Raw genomic sequence first — 18957 nt, forward strand, 5'->3', positions numbered from 1 at the left:
TTATCTTTGTATGTTGCACCCTGACCCCCTAGACAGGGGCGTAACAGACCAGTACAGTTATAGTACTTTGTACTTTGCCACATTTATCTTCTTCTTAGCAAGTGTCATGCATTCTGCTTCTCCAGCGTTTTTAAGAGCTGTTGATGATGTCAAATGCAGCTTACGGCCCCACCGCTCTCTAAGCGCTCGATCTCGTCCGATCTCGGCAGCCAAATAGAGCCGAGCCTGGTTAGTACTTGGTAGGAAGACCGCCTGGGAATACCAGGTGCTGTAAGCTTTTTTGCTTGGGTTTACGGGCAGCACAAGCTGGTGTTACTGCCTATTTATTCATAGAAATTGTTCTATATTTTCATCAAATTTTGTTCTTTCATTGCTGTTTTGCTACTTTATTGGTTTGCCAACCATCGTGCTTCATTACTAGTAGACCATGTTACGGTCCTGGCCATATGTGTTGTTTTTATTTTCTTGTTCTTATAGGTGCCCTGCCTGATTGGCCGGATTGGGGGGCAGTACAGGAAGCTGATTGGTCCATCCTACACTTCCTGGAGTTTTAAAAGTACGGTTCCCAACAGCAAGCGAGGCTCTTTCTGGCATCAGCACCTGTTTGCTGTTCTTGGTTTCCAAACCTTATTTAGCATTTTTGAATTGTTAGGTTTTGTGACGTGGTTTTGTTATAAATTGTATATTTTGTAAATAGTATTAAATCTGTAGGGGTGAACTGCCATTTTCTTTGGACCGTTTTCACATTAGGGAGTTAGGGTTAGCGACTGTCTTTTGGTTTGTTTATTTCTATCAGGCTAGCTAGCACTTTCTGTGGGAAATGGCTTATTTTGTTTATTATGTTGGCCTTGGTTCGCCCTGAGTTGTGTCATTTTTTGTTTGTCACTTTCTTTCGTTTAAAATAAATATCATTCTGTTGGAACATCTCGATCCTGGATTTTGGTTTGGGGATCGGAGAGGGAACATGCTAATTTATCTTTGTATGTTGCACCCTGACCCCCTAGACAGGGGCGTAACAGACCAGTACAGTTATAGTACTTTGTACTTTGCCACATTTATCTTCTTCTTAGCAAGTGTCATGCATTCTGCTTCTCCAGCGTTTTTAAGAGCTGTTGATGATGTCAAATGCAGCTTACGGCCCCACCGCTCTCTAAGTGCCCGATCTCGTCCGATCTCGGCAGCCAAATAGAGCCGGGCCTGGTTAGTACTTGGTAGGAAGACCGCCTGGGAATACCAGGTGCTGTAAGCTTTTTTGCTTGGGTTTACGGGCAGCACAAGCTGGTGTTACTGCCTATTTATTCATAGAAATTGTTCTATATTTTCATCAAATTTTGTTCTTTCATTGCTGTTTTGCTACTTTATTGGTTTGCCAACCATCGTGCTTCATTACTAGTAGACCATGTTACGGTCCTGGCCATATGTGTTGTTTTTATTTTCTTGTTCTTATAGGTGCCCTGCCTGATTGGCCGGATTGGGGGGCAGTACAGGAAGCTGATTGGTCCATCCTACACTTCCTGGAGTTTTAAAAGTACGGTTCCCAACAGCAAGCGAGGCTCTTTCTGGCATCAGCACCTGTTTGCTGTTCTTGGTTTCCAAACCTTATTTAGCATTTTTGAATTGTTAGGTTTTGTGACGTGGTTTTGTTATAAATTGTATATTTTGTAAATAGTATTAAATCTGTAGGGGTGAACTGCCATTTTCTTTGGACCGTTTTCACATTAGGGAGTTAGGGTTAGCGACTGTCTTTTGGTTTGTTTATTTCTATCAGGCTAGCTAGCACTTTCTGTGGGAAATGGCTTATTTTGTTTATTATGTTGGCCTTGGTTCGCCATGAGTTGTGTCATTTTTTGTTTGTCACTTTCTTTCGTTTAAAATAAATATCATTCTGTTGGAACATCTCGATCCTGGATTTTGGTTTGGTGATCGGAGAGGGAACATGCTAATTTATCTTTGTATGTTGCACCCTGACCCCCTAGACAGGGGCGTAACAGACCAGTACAGTTATAGTACTTTGTACTTTGCCACATTTATCTTCTTCTTAGTAAGTGTCATGCATTCTGCTTCTCTAGCGTTTTTAAGAGCTGTTGATGATGTCAAATGCAGCTTACGGCCACACCGCTCTCTAAGCGCCCGATCTCGTCCGATCTCGGCAGCCAAATAGAGCCGGGCCTGGTTAGTACTTGGTAGGAAGACCGCCTGGGAATACCAGGTGCTGTAAGCTTTTTTGCTTGGGTTTACGGGCAGCACAAGCTGGTGTTACTGCCTATTTATTCATAGAAATTGTTCTATATTTTCATCAAATTTTGTTCTTTCATTGCTGTTTTGCTACTTTATTGGTTTGCCAACCATCGTGCTTCATTACTAGTAGACCATGTTACGGTCCTGGCCATATGTGTTGTTTTTATTTTCTTGTTCTTATAGGTGCCCTGCCTGATTGGCCGGATTGGGGGGCAGTACAGGAAGCTGATTGGTCGATCCTACACTTCCTGGAGTTTTAAAAGTACGGTTCCCAACAGCTAGCGAGGCTCTTTCTGGCATCAGCACCTGTTTGCTGTTCTTGGTTTCCAAACCGTATTTAGCATTTTTGAATTGTTAGGTTTTGTGCCGTGGTTTTGTTTATAAATTGTATATTTTGTAAATAGTATTAAATCTGTAGGGGTGAACTGCCATTTTCTTTGGACTGTTTTCACATTAGGGAGTTATGGTTAGCGACTGTCTTTTGGTTTGTTTATTTCTATCAGGCTAGCTAGCACTTTCTGTGGGAAATGGCTTATTTTGTTTATTATGTTGGCCTTGGTTCGCCCTGAGTTGTAGTGTCATGTTTTGTTTGACACTTTCTTTCGTTTAAAATAAATATCATTCTGTTGGAACATCTCGATCCTGGATTATGGTTTGGAGACCGGAGAGGGAACATCCTAATTTATCTTTGTATGTTGCACCCTGACCCCCTAGACAGGGGCGTAACAGACCAGTACAGTTATAGTACTTTGTACTTTGCCACATTTATCTTCTTCTTAGCAAGTGTCATGCATTCTGCTTCTCCAGCGTTTTTAAGAGCTGTTGATGATGTCAAATGCAGCTTACGGCCACACCGCTCTCTAAGCGCCCGATCTCGTCCGATCTCGGCAGCCAAATAGAGCCGGGCCTGGTTAGTACTTGGTAGGAAGACCGCCTGGGAATACCAGGTGCTGTAAGCTTTTTTGCTTGGGTTTACGGGCAGCACAAGCTGGTGTTACTGCCTATTTATTCATAGAAATTGTTCTATATTTTCATCAAATTTTGTTCTTTCATTGCTGTTTTGCTACTTTATTGGTTTGCCAACCATCGTGCTTCATTACTAGTAGACCATGTTACGGTCCTGGCCATATGTGTTGTTTTTATTTTCTTGTTCTTATAGGTGCCCTGCCTGATTGGCCGGATTGGGGGGCAGTACAGGAAGCTGATTGGTCCATCCTACACTTCCTGGAGTTTTAAAAGTACGGTTCCCAACAGCAAGCGAGGCTCTTTCTGGCATCAGCACCTGTTTGCTGTTCTTGGTTTCCAAACCTTATTTAGCATTTTTGAATTGTTAGGTTTTGTGACGTGGTTTTGTTATAAATTGTATATTTTGTAAATAGTATTAAATCTGTAGGGGTGAACTGCCATTTTCTTTGGACCGTTTTCACATTAGGGAGTTAGGGTTAGCGACTGTCTTTTGGTTTGTTTATTTCTATCAGGCTAGCTAGCACTTTCTGTGGGAAATGGCTTATTTTGTTTATTATGTTGGCCTTGGTTCGCCCTGAGTTGTGTCATTTTTTGTTTGTCACTTTCTTTCGTTTAAAATAAATATCATTCTGTTGGAACATCTCGATCCTGGATTTTGGTTTGGGGATCGGAGAGGGAACATGCTAATTTATCTTTGTATGTTGCACCCTGACCCCCTAGACAGGGGCGTAACAGACCAGTACAGTTATAGTACTTTGTACTTTGCCACATTTATCTTCTTCTTAGCAAGTGTCATGCATTCTGCTTCTCCAGCGTTTTTAAGAGCTGTTGATGATGTCAAATGCAGCTTACGGCCCCACCGCTCTCTAAGCGCCCGATCTCGTCCGATCTCGGCAGCCAAATAGAGCCGGGCCTGGTTAGTACTTGGTAGGAAGACCGCCTGGGAATACCAGGTGCTGTAAGCTTTTTTGCTTGGGTTTACGGGCAGCACAAGCTGGTGTTACTGCCTATTTATTCATAGAAATTGTTCTATATTTTCATCAAATTTTGTTCTTTCATTGCTGTTTTGCTACTTTATTGGTTTGCCAACCATCGTGCTTCATTACTAGTAGACCATGTTACGGTCCTGGCCATATGTGTTGTTTTTATTTTGTTGTTCTTATAGGTGCCCTGCCTGATTGGCCGGATTGGGGGGCAGTACAGGAAGCTGATTGGTCCATCCTACACTTCCTGGAGTTTTAAAAGTACGGTTCCCAACAGCTAGCGAGGCTCTTTCTGGCATCAGCACCTGTTTGCTGTTCTTGGTTTCCAAACCTTATTTAGCATTTTTGAATTGTTAGGTTTTGTGCCGTGGTTTTGTTTATAAATTGTATATTTTGTAAATAGTATTAAATCTGTAGGGGTGAACTGCCATTTTCTTTGGAGTGTTTTCACATTAGGGAGTTAGGGTTAGCGACTGTCTTTTGGTTTGTTTATTTCTATCAGGCTAGCTAGCACTTTCTGTGGGAAATGGCTTATTTTGTTTATTATGTTGGCCTTGGTTCGCCCTGAGTTGTAGTGTCATGTTTTGTTTGACACTTTCTTTCGTTTAAAATAAATATCATTCTGTTGGAACATCTCGATCCTGGATTTTGGTTTGGTGATCGGAGAGGGAACATGCTAATTTATCTTTGTATGTTGCACCCTGACCCCCTAGACAGGGGCGTAACAGACCAGTACAGTTATAGTACTTTGTACTTTGCCACATTTATCTTCTTCTTAGTAAGTGTCATGCATTCTGCTTCTCTAGCGTTTTTAAGAGCTGTTGATGATGTCAAATGCAGCTTACGGCCACACCGCTCTCTAAGCGCCCGATCTCGTCCGATCTCGGCAGCCAAATAGAGCCGGGCCTGGTTAGTACTTGGTAGGAAGACCGCCTGGGAATACCAGGTGCTGTAAGCTTTTTTGCTTGGGTTTACGGGCAGCACAAGCTGGTGTTACTGCCTATTTATTCATAGAAATTGTTCTATATTTTCATCAAATTTTGTTCTTTCATTGCTGTTTTGCTACTTTATTGGTTTGCCAACCATCGTGCTTCATTACTAGTAGACCATGTTACGGTCCTGGCCATATGTGTTGTTTTTATTTTGTTGTTCTTATAGGTGCCCTGCCTGATTGGCCGGATTGGGGGGCAGTACAGGAAGCTGATTGGTCCATCCTACACTTCCTGGAGTTTTAAAAGTACGGTTCCCAACAGCTAGCGAGGCTCTTTCTGGCATCAGCACCTGTTTGCTGTTCTTGGTTTCCAAACCTTATTTAGCATTTTTGAATTGTTAGGTTTTGTGCCGTGGTTTTGTTTATAAATTGTATATTTTGTAAATAGTATTAAATCTGTAGGGGTGAACTGCCATTTTCTTTGGAGTGTTTTCACATTAGGGAGTTAGGGTTAGCGACTGTCTTTTGGTTTGTTTATTTCTATCAGGCTAGCTAGCACTTTCTGTGGGAAATGGCTTATTTTGTTTATTATGTTGGCCTTGGTTCGCCCTGAGTTGTAGTGTCATGTTTTGTTTGACACTTTCTTTCGTTTAAAATAAATATCATTCTGTTGGAACATCTCGATCCTGGATTTTGGTTTGGGGATCGGAGAGGGAACATGCTAATTTATGTTTGTATGTTGCACCCTGACCCCCTAGACAGGGGCGTAACAGACCAGTACAGTTATAGTACTTTGTACTTTGCCACATTTATCTTCTTCTTAGCAAGTGTCATGCATTCTGCTTCTCCAGCGTTTTTAAGAGCTGTTGATGATGTCAAATGCAGCTTACGGCCACACCGCTCTCTAAGCGCCCGATCTCGTCCGATCTCGGCAGCCAAATAGAGCCGGGCCTGGTTAGTACTTGGTAGGAAGACCGCCTGGGAATACCAGGTGCTGTAAGCTTTTTTGCTTGGGTTTACGGGCAGCACAAGCTGGTGTTACTGCCTATTTATTCATAGAAATTGTTCTATATTTTCATCAAATTTTGTTCTTTCATTGCTGTTTTGCTACTTTATTGGTTTGCCAACCATCGTGCTTCATTACTAGTAGACCATGTTACGGTCCTGGCCATATGTGTTGTTTTTATTTTCTTGTTCTTATAGGTGCCCTGCCTGATTGGCCGGATTGGGGGGCAGTACAGGAAGCTGATTGGTCCATCCTACACTTCCTGGAGTTTTAAAAGTACGGTTCCCAACAGCAAGCGAGGCTCTTTCTGGCATCAGCACCTGTTTGCTGTTCTTGGTTTCCAAACCTTATTTAGCATTTTTGAATTGTTAGGTTTTGTGACGTGGTTTTGTTATAAATTGTATATTTTGTAAATAGTATTAAATCTGTAGGGGTGAACTGCCATTTTCTTTGGACCTTTTTCACATTAGGGAGTTAGGGTTAGCGACTGTCTTTTGGTTTGTTTATTTCTATCAGGCTAGCTAGCACTTTCTGTGGGAAATGGCTTATTTTGTTTATTATGTTGGCCTTGGTTCGCCATGAGTTGTGTCATTTTTTGTTTGTCACTTTCTTTCGTTTAAAATAAATATCATTCTGTTGGAACATCTCGATCCTGGATTTTGGTTTGGGGATCGGAGAGGGAACATGCTAATTTATCTTTGTATGTTGCACCCTGACCCCCTAGACAGGGGCGTAACAGACCAGTACAGTTATAGTACTTTGTACTTTGCCACATTTATCTTCTTCTTAGTAAGTGTCATGCATTCTGCTTCTCTAGCGTTTTTAAGAGCTGTTGATGATGTCAAATGCAGCTTACGGCCAAACCGCTCTCTAAGCGCCCGATCTCGTCCGATCTCGGCAGCCAAATAGAGCCGGGCCTGGTTAGTACTTGGTAGGAAGACCGCCTGGGAATACCAGGTGCTGTAAGCTTTTTTGCTTGGGTTTACGGGCAGCACAAGCTGGTGTTACTGCCTATTTATTCATAGAAATTGTTCTATATTTTCATCAAATTTTGTTCTTTCATTGCTGTTTTGCTACTTTATTGGTTTGCCAACCATCGTGCTTCATTACTAGTAGACCATGTTACGGTCCTGGCCATATGTGTTGTTTTTATTTTCTTTTTCTTATAGGTGCCCTGCCTGATTGGCCGGATTGGGGGGCAGTACAGGAAGCTGATTGGTCCATCCTACACTTCCTGGAGTTTTAAAAGTACGGTTCCCAACAGCTAGCGAGGCTCTTTCTGGCATCAGCACCTGTTTGCTGTTCTTGGTTTCCAAACCTTATTTAGCATTTTTGAATTGTTAGGTTTTGTGCCGTGGTTTTGTTTATAAATTGTATATTTTGTAAATAGTATTAAATCTGTAGGGGTGAACTGCCATTTTCTTTGGACTGTTTTCACATTAGGGAGTTATGGTTAGCGACTGTCTTTTGGTTTGTTTATTTCTATCAGGCTAGCTAGCACTTTCTGTGGGAAATGGCTTATTTTGTTTATTATGTTGGCCTTGGTTCGCCCTGAGTTGTAGTGTCATGTTTTGTTTGACACTTTCTTTCGTTTAAAATAAATATCATTCTGTTGGAACATCTCGATCCTGGATTATGGTTTGGAGACCGGAGAGGGAACATCCTAATTTATCTTTGTATGTTGCACCCTGACCCCCTAGACAGGGGCGTAACAGACCAGTACAGTTATAGTACTTTGTACTTTGCCACATTTATCTTCTTCTTAGCAAGTGTCATGCATTCTGCTTCTCCAGCGTTTTTAAGAGCTGTTGATGATGTCAAATGCAGCTTACGGCCACACCGCTCTCTAAGCGCCCGATCTCGTCCGATCTCGGCAGCCAAATAGAGCCGGGCCTGGTTAGTACTTGGTAGGAAGACCGCCTGGGAATACCAGGTGCTGTAAGCTTTTTTGCTTGGGTTTACGGGCAGCACAAGCTGGTGTTACTGCCTATTTATTCATAGAAATTGTTCTATATTTTCATCAAATTTTGTTCTTTCATTGCTGTTTTGCTACTTTATTGGTTTGCCAACCATCGTGCTTCATTACTAGTAGACCATGTTACGGTCCTGGCCATATGTGTTGTTTTTATTTTCTTGTTCTTATAGGTGCCCTGCCTGATTGGCCGGATTGGGGGGCAGTACAGGAAGCTGATTGGTCCATCCTACACTTCCTGGAGTTTTAAAAGTACGGTTCCCAACAGCAAGCGAGGCTCTTTCTGGCATCAGCACCTGTTTGCTGTTCTTGGTTTCCAAACCTTATTTAGCATTTTTGAATTGTTAGGTTTTGTGACGTGGTTTTGTTATAAATTGTATATTTTGTAAATAGTATTAAATCTGTAGGGGTGAACTGCCATTTTCTTTGGACCGTTTTCACATTAGGGAGTTAGGGTTAGCGACTGTCTTTTGGTTTGTTTATTTCTATCAGGCTAGCTAGCACTTTCTGTGGGAAATGGCTTATTTTGTTTATTATGTTGGCCTTGGTTCGCCCTGAGTTGTGTCATTTTTTGTTTGTCACTTTCTTTCGTTTAAAATAAATATCATTCTGTTGGAACATCTCGATCCTGGATTTTGGTTTGGGGATCGGAGAGGGAACATGCTAATTTATCTTTGTATGTTGCACCCTGACCCCCTAGACAGGGGCGTAACAGACCAGTACAGTTATAGTACTTTGTACTTTGCCATATTTATCTTCTTCTTAGCAAGTGTCATGCATTCTGCTTCTCCAGCGTTTTTAAGAGCTGTTGATGATGTCAAATGCAGCTTACGGCCACACCGCTCTCTAAGCGCCCGATCTCGTCCGATCTCGGCAGCCAAATAGAGCCGGGCCTGGTTAGTACTTGGTAGGAAGACCGCCTGGGAATACCAGGTGCTGTAAGCTTTTTTGCTTGGGTTTACGGGCAGCACAAGCTGGTGTTACTGCCTATTTATTCATAGAAATTGTTCTATATTTTCATCAAATTTTGTTCTTTCATTGCTGTTTTGCTACTTTATTGGTTTGCCAACCATCGTGCTTCATTACTAGTAGACCATGTTACGGTCCTGGCCATATGTGTTGTTTTTATTTTCTTGTTCTTATAGGTGCCCTGCCTGATTGGCCAGATTGGGGGGCAGTACAGGAAGCTGATTGGTCCATCCTACACTTCCTGGAGTTTTAAAAGTACGGTTCCCAACAGCAAGCGAGGCTCTTTCTGGCATCAGCACCTGTTTGCTGTTCTTGGTTTCCAAACCTTATTTAGCATTTTTGAATTGTTAGGTTTTGTGACGTGGTTTTGTTATAAATTGTATATTTTGTAAATAGTATTAAATCTGTAGGGGTGAACTGCCATTTTCTTTGGACCGTTTTCACATTAGGGAGTTAGGGTTAGCGACTGTCTTTTGGTTTGTTTATTTCTATCAGGCTAGCTAGCACTTTCTGTGGGAAATGGCTTATTTTGTTTATTATGTTGGCCTTGGTTCGCCATGAGTTGTGTCATTTTTTGTTTGTCACTTTCTTTCGTTTAAAATAAATATCATTCTGTTGGAACATCTCGATCCTGGATTTTGGTTTGGGGATCGGAGAGGGAACATGCTAATTTATCTTTGTATGTTGCACCCTGACCCCCTAGACAGGGGCGTAACAGACCAGTACAGTTATAGTACTTTGTACTTTGCCACATTTATCTTCTTCTTAGCAAGTGTCATGCATTCTGCTTCTCCAGCGTTTTTAAGAGCTGTTGATGATGTCAAATGCAGCTTACGGCCCCACCGCTCTCTAAGCGCTCGATCTCGTCCGATCTCGGCAGCCAAATAGAGCCGAGCCTGGTTAGTACTTGGTAGAAAGACCGCCTGGGAATACCAGGTGCTGTAAGCTTTTTTGCTTAGGTTTACGGGCAGCACAAGCTGGTGTTACTGCCTATTTATTCATAGAAATTGTTCTATATTTTCATCAAATTTTGTTCTTTCATTGCTGTTTTGCTACTTTATTGGTTTGCCAACCATCGTGCTTCATTACTAGTAGACCATGTTACGGTCCTGGCCATATGTGTTGTTTTTATTTTCTTGTTCTTATAGGTGCCCTGCCTGATTGGCCGGATTGGGGGGCAGTACAGGAAGCTGATTGGTCCATCCTACACTTCCTGGAGTTTTAAAAGTACGGTTCCCAACAGCAAGCGAGGCTCTTTCTGGCATCAGCACCTGTTTGCTGTTCTTGGTTTCCTAACCTTATTTAGCATTTTTGAATTGTTAGGTTTTGTGACGTGGTTTTGTTATAAATTGTATATTTTGTAAATAGTATTAAATCTGTAGGGGTGAACTGCCATTTTCTTTGGACCGTTTTCACATTAGGGAGTTAGGGTTAGCGACTGTCTTTTGGTTTGTTTATTTCTATCAGGCTAGCTAGCACTTTCTGTGGGAAATGGCTTATTTTGTTTATTATGTTGGCCTTGGTTCGCCATGAGTTGTGTCATTTTTTGTTTGTCACTTTCTTTCGTTTAAAATAAATATCATTCTGTTGGAACATCTCGATCCTGGATTTTGGTTTGGGGATCGGAGAGGGAACATGCTAATTTATCTTTGTATGTTGCACCCTGACCCCCTAGACAGGGGCGTAACAGACCAGTACAGTTATAGTACTTTGTACTTTGCCACATTTATCTTCTTCTTAGCAAGTGTCATGCATTCTGCTTCTCCAGCGTTTTTAAGAGCTGTTGATGATGTCAAATGCAGCTTACGGCCCCACCGCTCTCTAAGTGCCCGATCTCGTCCGATCTCGGCAGCCAAATAGAGCCGGGCCTGGTTAGTACTTGGTAGGAAGACCGCCTGGGAATACCAGGTGCTGTAAGCTTTTTTGCTTGGGTTTACGGGCAGCACAAGCTGGTGTTACTGCCTATTTATTCATAGAAATTGTTCTATATTTTCATCAAATTTTGTTCTTTCATTGCTGTTTTGCTACTTTATTGGTTTGCCAACCATCGTGCTTCATTACTAGTAGACCATGTTACGGTCCTGGCCATATGTGTTGTTTTTATTTTGTTGTTCTTATAGGTGCCCTGCCTGATTGGCCGGATTGGGGGGCAGTACAGGAAGCTGATTGGTCCATCCTACACTTCCTGGAGTTTTAAAAGTACGGTTCCCAACAGCTAGCGAGGCTCTTTCTGGCATCAGCACCTGTTTGCTGTTCTTGGTTTCCAAACCTTATTTAGCATTTTTGAATTGTTAGGTTTTGTGACGTGGTTTTGTTATAAATTGTATATTTTGTAAATAGTATTAAATCTGTAGGGGTGAACTGCCATTTTCTTTGGACCGTTTTCACATTAGGGAGTTAGGGTTAGCGACTGTCTTTTGGTTTGTTTATTTCTATCAGGCTAGCTAGCACTTTCTGTGGGAAATGGCTTATTTTGTTTATTATGTTGGCCTTGGTTCGCCATGAGTTGTGTCATTTTTTGTTTGTCACTTTCTTTCGTTTAAAATAAATATCATTCTGTTGGAACATCTCGATCCTGGATTTTGGTTTGGGGATCGGAGAGGGAACATGCTAATTTATCTTTGTATGTTGCACCCTGACCCCCTAGACAGGGGCGTAACAGACCAGTACAGTTATAGTACTTTGTACTTTGCCACATTTATCTTCTTCTTAGCAAGTGTCATGCATTCTGCTTCTCTAGCGTTTTTAAGAGCTGTTGATGATGTCAAATGCAGCTTACGGCCACACCGCTCTCTAAGCGCCCGATCTCGTCCAATCTCGGCAGCCAAATAGAGCCGGGCCTGGTTAGTACTTGGTAGGAAGACCGCCTGGGAATACCAGGTGCTGTAAGCTTTTTTGCTTGGGTTTACGGGCAGCACAAGCTGGTGTTACTGCCTATTTATTCATAGAAATTGTTCTATATTTTCATCAAATTTTGTTCTTTCATTGCTGTTTTGCTACTTTATTGGTTTGCCAACCATCGTGCTTCATTACTAGTAGACCATGTTACGGTCCTGGCCATATGTGTTGTTTTTATTTTCTTTTTCTTATAGGTGCCCTGCCTGATTGGCCGGATTGGGGGGCAGTACAGGAAGCTGATTGGTCCATCCTACACTTCCTGGAGTTTTAAAAGTACGGTTCCCAACAGCTAGCGAGGCTCTTTCTGGCATCAGCACCTGTTTGCTGTTCTTGGTTTCCAAACCTTATTTAGCATTTTTGAATTGTTAGGTTTTGTGCCGTGGTTTTGTTTATAAATTGTATATTTTGTAAATAGTATTAAATCTGTAGGGGTGAACTGCCATTTTCTTTGGACTGTTTTCACATTAGGGAGTTATGGTTAGCGACTGTCTTTTGGTTTGTTTATTTCTATCAGGCTAGCTAGCACTTTCTGTGGGAAATGGCTTATTTTGTTTATTATGTTGGCCTTGGTTCGCCCTGAGTTGTAGTGTCATGTTTTGTTTGACACTTTCTTTCGTTTAAAATAAATATCATTCTGTTGGAACATCTCGATCCTGGATTATGGTTTGGAGACCGGAGAGGGAACATCCTAATTTATCTTTGTATGTTGCACCCTGACCCCCTAGACAGGGGCGTAACAGACCAGTACAGTTATAGTACTTTGTACTTTGCCACATTTATCTTCTTCTTAGCAAGTGTCATGCATTCTGCTTCTCCAGCGTTTTTAAGAGCTGTTGATGATGTCAAATGCAGCTTACGGCCACACCGCTCTCTAAGCGCCCGATCTCGTCCGATCTCGGCAGCCAAATAGAGCCGGGCCTGGTTAGTACTTGGTAGGAAGACCGCCTGGGAATACCAGGTGCTGTAAGCTTTTTTGCTTGGGTTTACGGGCAGCACAAGCTGGTGTTACTGCCTATTTATTCATAGAAATTGTTCTATATTTTCATCAAATTTTGTTCTTTCATTGCTGTTTTGCTACTTTATTGGTTTGCCAACCATCGTGCTTCATTACTAGTAGACCATGTTACGGTCCTGGCCATATGTGTTGTTTTTATTTTCTTGTTCTTATAGGTGCCCTGCCTGATTGGCCGGATTGGGGGGCAGTACAGGAAGCTGATTGGTCCATCCTACACTTCCTGGAGTTTTAAAAGTACGGTTCCCAACAGCAAGCGAGGCTCTTTCTGGCATCAGCACCTGTTTGCTGTTCTTGGTTTCCAAACCTTATTTAGCATTTTTGAATTGTTAGGTTTTGTGACGTGGTTTTGTTATAAATTGTATATTTTGTAAATAGTATTAAATCTGTAGGGGTGAACTGCCATTTTCTTTGGACCGTTTTCACATTAGGGAGTTAGGGTTAGCGACTGTCTTTTGGTTTGTTTATTTCTATCAGGCTAGCTAGCACTTTCTGTGGGAAATGGCTTATTTTGTTTATTATGTTGGCCTTGGTTCGCCCTGAGTTGTGTCATTTTTTGTTTGTCACTTTCTTTCGTTTAAAATAAATATCATTCTGTTGGAACATCTCGATCCTGGATTTTGGTTTGGGGATCGGAGAGGGAACATGCTAATTTATCTTTGTATGTTGCACCCTGACCCCCTAGACAGGGGCGTAACAGACCAGTACAGTTATAGTACTTTGTACTTTGCCACATTTATCTTCTTCTTAGCAAGTGTCATGCATTCTGCTTCTCCAGCGTTTTTAAGAGCTGTTGATGATGTCAAATGCAGCTTACGGCCCCACCGCTCTCTAAGCGCCCGATCTCGTCCGATCTCGGCAGCCAAATAGAGCCGGGCCTGGTTAGTACTTGGTAGGAAGACCGCCTGGGAATACCAGGTGCTGTAAGCTTTTTTGCTTGGGTTTACGGGCAGCACAAGCTGGTGTTACTGCCTATTTATTCATAGAAATTGTTCTATATTTTCATCAAATTTTGTTCTTTCATTGCTGTTTTGCTACTTTATTGGTTTGCCAACCATCGTGCTTCATTACTAGTAGACCATGTTACGGTCCTGGCCATATGTGTTGTTTTTATTTTGTTGTTCTTATAGGTGCCCTGCCTGATTGGCCGGATTGGGGGGCAGTACAGGAAGCTGATTGGTCCATCCTACACTTCCTGGAGTTTTAAAAGTACGGTTCCCAACAGCTAGCGAGGCTCTTTCTGGCATCAGCACCTGTTTGCTGTTCTTGGTTTCCAAACCTTATTTAGCATTTTTGAATTGTTAGGTTTTGTGCCGTGGTTTTGTTTATAAATTGTATATTTTGTAAATAGTATTAAATCTGTAGGGGTGAACTGCCATTTTCTTTGGAGTGTTTTCACATTAGGGAGTTAGGGTTAGCGACTGTCTTTTGGTTTGTTTATTTCTATCAGGCTAGCTAGCACTTTCTGTGGGAAATGGCTTATTTTGTTTATTATGTTGGCCTTGGTTCGCCCTGAGTTGTAGTGTCATGTTTTGTTTGACACTTTCTTTCGTTTAAAATAAATATCATTCTGTTGGAACATCTCGATCCTGGATTTTGGTTTGGTGATCGGAGAGGGAACATGCTAATTTATCTTTGTATGTTGCACCCTGACCCCCTAGACAGGGGCGTAACAGACCAGTACAGTTATAGTACTTTGTACTTTGCCACATTTATCTTCTTCTTAGTAAGTGTCATGCATTCTGCTTCTCTAGCGTTTTTAAGAGCTGTTGATGATGTCAAATGCAGCTTACGGCCACACCGCTCTCTAAGCGCCCGATCTCGTCCGATCTCGGCAGCCAAATAGAGCCGGGCCTGGTTAGTACTTGGTAGGAAGACCGCCTGGGAATACCAGGTGCTGTAAGCTTTTTTGCTTGGGTTTACGGGCAGCACAAGCTGGTGTTACTGCCTATTTATTCATAGAAATTGTTCTATATTTTCATCAAATTTTGTTCTTTCATTGCTGTTTTGCTACTTTATTGGTTTGCCAACCATCGTGCTTCATTACTAGTAGACCATGTTACGGTCCTGGCCATATGTGTTGTTTTTATTTTGTTGTTCTTATAGGTGCCCTGCCTGATTGGCCGGATTGGGGGGCAGTACAGGAAGCTGATTGGTCCATCCTACACTTCCTGGAGTTTTAAAAGTACGGTTCCCAACAGCTAGCGAGGCTCTTTCTGGCATCAGCACCTGTTTGCTGTTCTTGGTTTCCAAACCTTATTTAGCATTTTTGAATTGTTAGGTTTTGTGCCGTGGTTTTGTTTATAAATTGTATATTTTGTAAATAGTATTAAATCTGTAGGGGTGAACTGCCATTTTCTTTGGAGTGTTTTCACATTAGGGAGTTAGGGTTAGCGACTGTCTTTTGGTTTGTTTATTTCTATCAGGCTAGCTAGCACTTTCTGTGGGAAATGGCTTATTTTGTTTATTATGTTGGCCTTGGTTCGCCCTGAGTTGTAGTGTCATGTTTTGTTTGACACTTTCTTTCGTTTAAAATAAATATCATTCTGTTGGAACATCTCGATCCTGGATTTTGGTTTGGGGATCGGAGAGGGAACATGCTAATTTATGTTTGTATGTTGCACCCTGACCCCCTAGACAGGGGCGTAACAGACCAGTACAGTTATAGTACTTTGTACTTTGCCACATTTATCTTCTTCTTAGCAAGTGTCATGCATTCTGCTTCTCCAGCGTTTTTAAGAGCTGTTGATGATGTCAAATGCAGCTTACGGCCACACCGCTCTCTAAGCGCCCGATCTCGTCCGATCTCGGCAGCCAAATAGAGCCGGGCCTGGTTAGTACTTGGTAGGAAGACCGCCTGGGAATACCAGGTGCTGTAAGCTTTTTTGCTTGGGTTTACGGGCAGCACAAGCTGGTGTTACTGCCTATTTATTCATAGAAATTGTTCTATATTTTCATCAAATTTTGTTCTTTCATTGCTGTTTTGCTACTTTATTGGTTTGCCAACCATCGTGCTTCATTACTAGTAGACCATGTTACGGTCCTGGCCATATGTGTTGTTTTTATTTTCTTGTTCTTATAGGTGCCCTGCCTGATTGGCCGGATTGGGGGGCAGTACAGGAAGCTGATTGGTCCATCCTACACTTCCTGGAGTTTTAAAAGTACGGTTCCCAACAGCAAGCGAGGCTCTTTCTGGCATCAGCACCTGTTTGCTGTTCTTGGTTTCCAAACCTTATTTAGCATTTTTGAATTGTTAGGTTTTGTGACGTGGTTTTGTTATAAATTGTATATTTTGTAAATAGTATTAAATCTGTAGGGGTGAACTGCCATTTTCTTTGGACCTTTTTCACATTAGGGAGTTAGGGTTAGCGACTGTCTTTTGGTTTGTTTATTTCTATCAGGCTAGCTAGCACTTTCTGTGGGAAATGGCTTATTTTGTTTATTATGTTGGCCTTGGTTCGCCATGAGTTGTGTCATTTTTTGTTTGTCACTTTCTTTCGTTTAAAATAAATATCATTCTGTTGGAACATCTCGATCCTGGATTTTGGTTTGGGGATCGGAGAGGGAACATGCTAATTTATCTTTGTATGTTGCACCCTGACCCCCTAGACAGGGGCGTAACAGACCAGTACAGTTATAGTACTTTGTACTTTGCCACATTTATCTTCTTCTTAGTAAGTGTCATGCATTCTGCTTCTCTAGCGTTTTTAAGAGCTGTTGATGATGTCAAATGCAGCTTACGGCCAAACCGCTCTCTAAGCGCCCGATCTCGTCCGATCTCGGCAGCCAAATAGAGCCGGGCCTGGTTAGTACTTGGTAGGAAGACCGCCTGGGAATACCAGGTGCTGTAAGCTTTTTTGCTTGGGTTTACGGGCAGCACAAGCTGGTGTTACTGCCTATTTATTCATAGAAATTGTTCTATATTTTCATCAAATTTTGTTCTTTCATTGCTGTTTTGCTACTTTATTGGTTTGCCAACCATCGTGCTTCATTACTAGTAGACCATGTTACGGTCCTGGCCATATGTGTTGTTTTTATTTTCTTTTTCTTATAGGTGCCCTGCCTGATTGGCCGGATTGGGGGGCAGTACAGGAAGCTGATTGGTCCATCCTACACTTCCTGGAGTTTTAAAAGTACGGTTCCCAACAGCTAGCGAGGCTCTTTCTGGCATCAGCACCTGTTTGCTGTTCTTGGTTTCCAAACCTTATTTAGCATTTTTGAATTGTTAGGTTTTGTGCCGTGGTTTTGTTTATAAATTGTATATTTTGTAAATAGTATTAAATCTGTAGGGGTGAACTGCCATTTTCTTTGGACTGTTTTCACATTAGGGAGTTATGGTTAGCGACTGTCTTTTGGTTTGTTTATTTCTATCAGGCTAGCTAGCACTTTCTGTGGGAAATGGCTTATTTTGTTTATTATGTTGGCCTTGGTTCGCCCTGAGTTGTAGTGTCATGTTTTGTTTGACACTTTCTTTCGTTTAAAATAAATATCATTCTGTTGGAACATCTCGATCCTGGATTATGGTTTGGAGACCGGAGAGGGAACATCCTAATTTATCTTTGTATGTTGCACCCTGACCCCCTAGACAGGGGCGTAACAGACCAGTACAGTTATAGTACTTTGTACTTTGCCACATTTATCTTCTTCTTAGCAAGTGTCATGCATTCTGCTTCTCCAGCGTTTTTAAGAGCTGTTGATGATGTCAAATGCAGCTTACGGCCACACCGCTCTCTAAGCGCCCGATCTCGTCCGATCTCGGCAGCCAAATAGAGCCGGGCCTGGTTAGTACTTGGTAGGAAGACCGCCTGGGAATACCAGGTGCTGTAAGCTTTTTTGCTTGGGTTTACGGGCAGCACAAGCTGGTGTTACTGCCTATTTATTCATAGAAATTGTTCTATATTTTCATCAAATTTTGTTCTTTCATTGCTGTTTTGCTACTTTATTGGTTTGCCAACCATCGTGCTTCATTACTAGTAGACCATGTTACGGTCCTGGCCATATGTGTTGTTTTTATTTTCTTGTTCTTATAGGTGCCCTGCCTGATTGGCCGGATTGGGGGGCAGTACAGGAAGCTGATTGGTCCATCCTACACTTCCTGGAGTTTTAAAAGTACGGTTCCCAACAGCAAGCGAGGCTCTTTCTGGCATCAGCACCTGTTTGCTGTTCTTGGTTTCCAAACCTTATTTAGCATTTTTGAATTGTTAGGTTTTGTGACGTGGTTTTGTTATAAATTGTATATTTTGTAAATAGTATTAAATCTGTAGGGGTGAACTGCCATTTTCTTTGGACCGTTTTCACATTAGGGAGTTAGGGTTAGCGACTGTCTTTTGGTTTGTTTATTTCTATCAGGCTAGCTAGCACTTTCTGTGGGAAATGGCTTATTTTGTTTATTATGTTGGCCTTGGTTCGCCCTGAGTTGTGTCATTTTTTGTTTGTCACTTTCTTTCGTTTAAAATAAATATCATTCTGTTGGAACATCTCGATCCTGGATTTTGGTTTGGGGATCGGAGAGGGAACATGCTAATTTATCTTTGTATGTTGCACCCTGACCCCCTAGACAGGGGCGTAACAGACCAGTACAGTTATAGTACTTTGTACTTTGCCATATTTATCTTCTTCTTAGCAAGTGTCATGCATTCTGCTTCTCCAGCGTTTTTAAGAGCTGTTGATGATGTCAAATGCAGCTTACGGCCACACCGCTCTCTAAGCGCCCGATCTCGTCCGATCTCGGCAGCCAAATAGAGCCGGGCCTGGTTAGTACTTGGTAGGAAGACCGCCTGGGAATACCAGGTGCTGTAAGCTTTTTTGCTTGGGTTTACGGGCAGCACAAGCTGGTGTTACTGCCTATTTATTCATAGAAATTGTTCTATATTTTCATCAAATTTTGTTCTTTCATTGCTGTTTTGCTACTTTATTGGTTTGCCAACCATCGTGCTTCATTACTAGTAGACCATGTTACGGTCCTGGCCATATGTGTTGTTT

The 18957-nt window shown here is 42.0% G+C and overlaps 20 pseudogenes; all 20 read left to right on the forward strand.

Annotated features, from left to right (window-relative positions):
- Positions 1–158: 158 nt before the first annotated feature.
- On the forward strand, positions 159–277 carry LOC137114696 (5S ribosomal RNA; annotated as a pseudogene).
- Positions 278–1130: 853 nt separating this feature from the next.
- LOC137114633 (5S ribosomal RNA) lies at positions 1131–1249 on the forward strand (annotated as a pseudogene).
- Positions 1250–2102: 853 nt separating this feature from the next.
- LOC137114824 (5S ribosomal RNA) lies at positions 2103–2221 on the forward strand (annotated as a pseudogene).
- An 857-nt stretch (positions 2222–3078) lies between these two features.
- On the forward strand, positions 3079–3197 carry LOC137114825 (5S ribosomal RNA; annotated as a pseudogene).
- Positions 3198–4050: 853 nt separating this feature from the next.
- On the forward strand, positions 4051–4169 carry LOC137115279 (5S ribosomal RNA; annotated as a pseudogene).
- Positions 4170–5026: 857 nt separating this feature from the next.
- LOC137114826 (5S ribosomal RNA) lies at positions 5027–5145 on the forward strand (annotated as a pseudogene).
- An 857-nt stretch (positions 5146–6002) lies between these two features.
- LOC137114827 (5S ribosomal RNA) lies at positions 6003–6121 on the forward strand (annotated as a pseudogene).
- An 853-nt stretch (positions 6122–6974) lies between these two features.
- On the forward strand, positions 6975–7093 carry LOC137115171 (5S ribosomal RNA; annotated as a pseudogene).
- An 857-nt stretch (positions 7094–7950) lies between these two features.
- Positions 7951–8069, forward strand: LOC137114829 (5S ribosomal RNA; annotated as a pseudogene).
- Positions 8070–8922: 853 nt separating this feature from the next.
- LOC137114830 (5S ribosomal RNA) lies at positions 8923–9041 on the forward strand (annotated as a pseudogene).
- An 853-nt stretch (positions 9042–9894) lies between these two features.
- Positions 9895–10013, forward strand: LOC137114725 (5S ribosomal RNA; annotated as a pseudogene).
- Positions 10014–10866: 853 nt separating this feature from the next.
- Positions 10867–10985, forward strand: LOC137114634 (5S ribosomal RNA; annotated as a pseudogene).
- Positions 10986–11838: 853 nt separating this feature from the next.
- LOC137114619 (5S ribosomal RNA) lies at positions 11839–11957 on the forward strand (annotated as a pseudogene).
- Positions 11958–12814: 857 nt separating this feature from the next.
- LOC137114831 (5S ribosomal RNA) lies at positions 12815–12933 on the forward strand (annotated as a pseudogene).
- Positions 12934–13786: 853 nt separating this feature from the next.
- LOC137115280 (5S ribosomal RNA) lies at positions 13787–13905 on the forward strand (annotated as a pseudogene).
- An 857-nt stretch (positions 13906–14762) lies between these two features.
- Positions 14763–14881, forward strand: LOC137114832 (5S ribosomal RNA; annotated as a pseudogene).
- An 857-nt stretch (positions 14882–15738) lies between these two features.
- Positions 15739–15857, forward strand: LOC137114833 (5S ribosomal RNA; annotated as a pseudogene).
- An 853-nt stretch (positions 15858–16710) lies between these two features.
- On the forward strand, positions 16711–16829 carry LOC137115172 (5S ribosomal RNA; annotated as a pseudogene).
- Positions 16830–17686: 857 nt separating this feature from the next.
- Positions 17687–17805, forward strand: LOC137114835 (5S ribosomal RNA; annotated as a pseudogene).
- An 853-nt stretch (positions 17806–18658) lies between these two features.
- LOC137114836 (5S ribosomal RNA) lies at positions 18659–18777 on the forward strand (annotated as a pseudogene).
- The last annotated feature ends 180 nt before the right edge of the window (positions 18778–18957 follow it).

This window comes from Channa argus, unplaced genomic scaffold (genome assembly GCF_033026475.1).
Source record: "Channa argus isolate prfri unplaced genomic scaffold, Channa argus male v1.0 Contig020, whole genome shotgun sequence".
NCBI classification, from domain to species: Eukaryota; Metazoa; Chordata; class Actinopteri; order Anabantiformes; family Channidae; genus Channa; species Channa argus.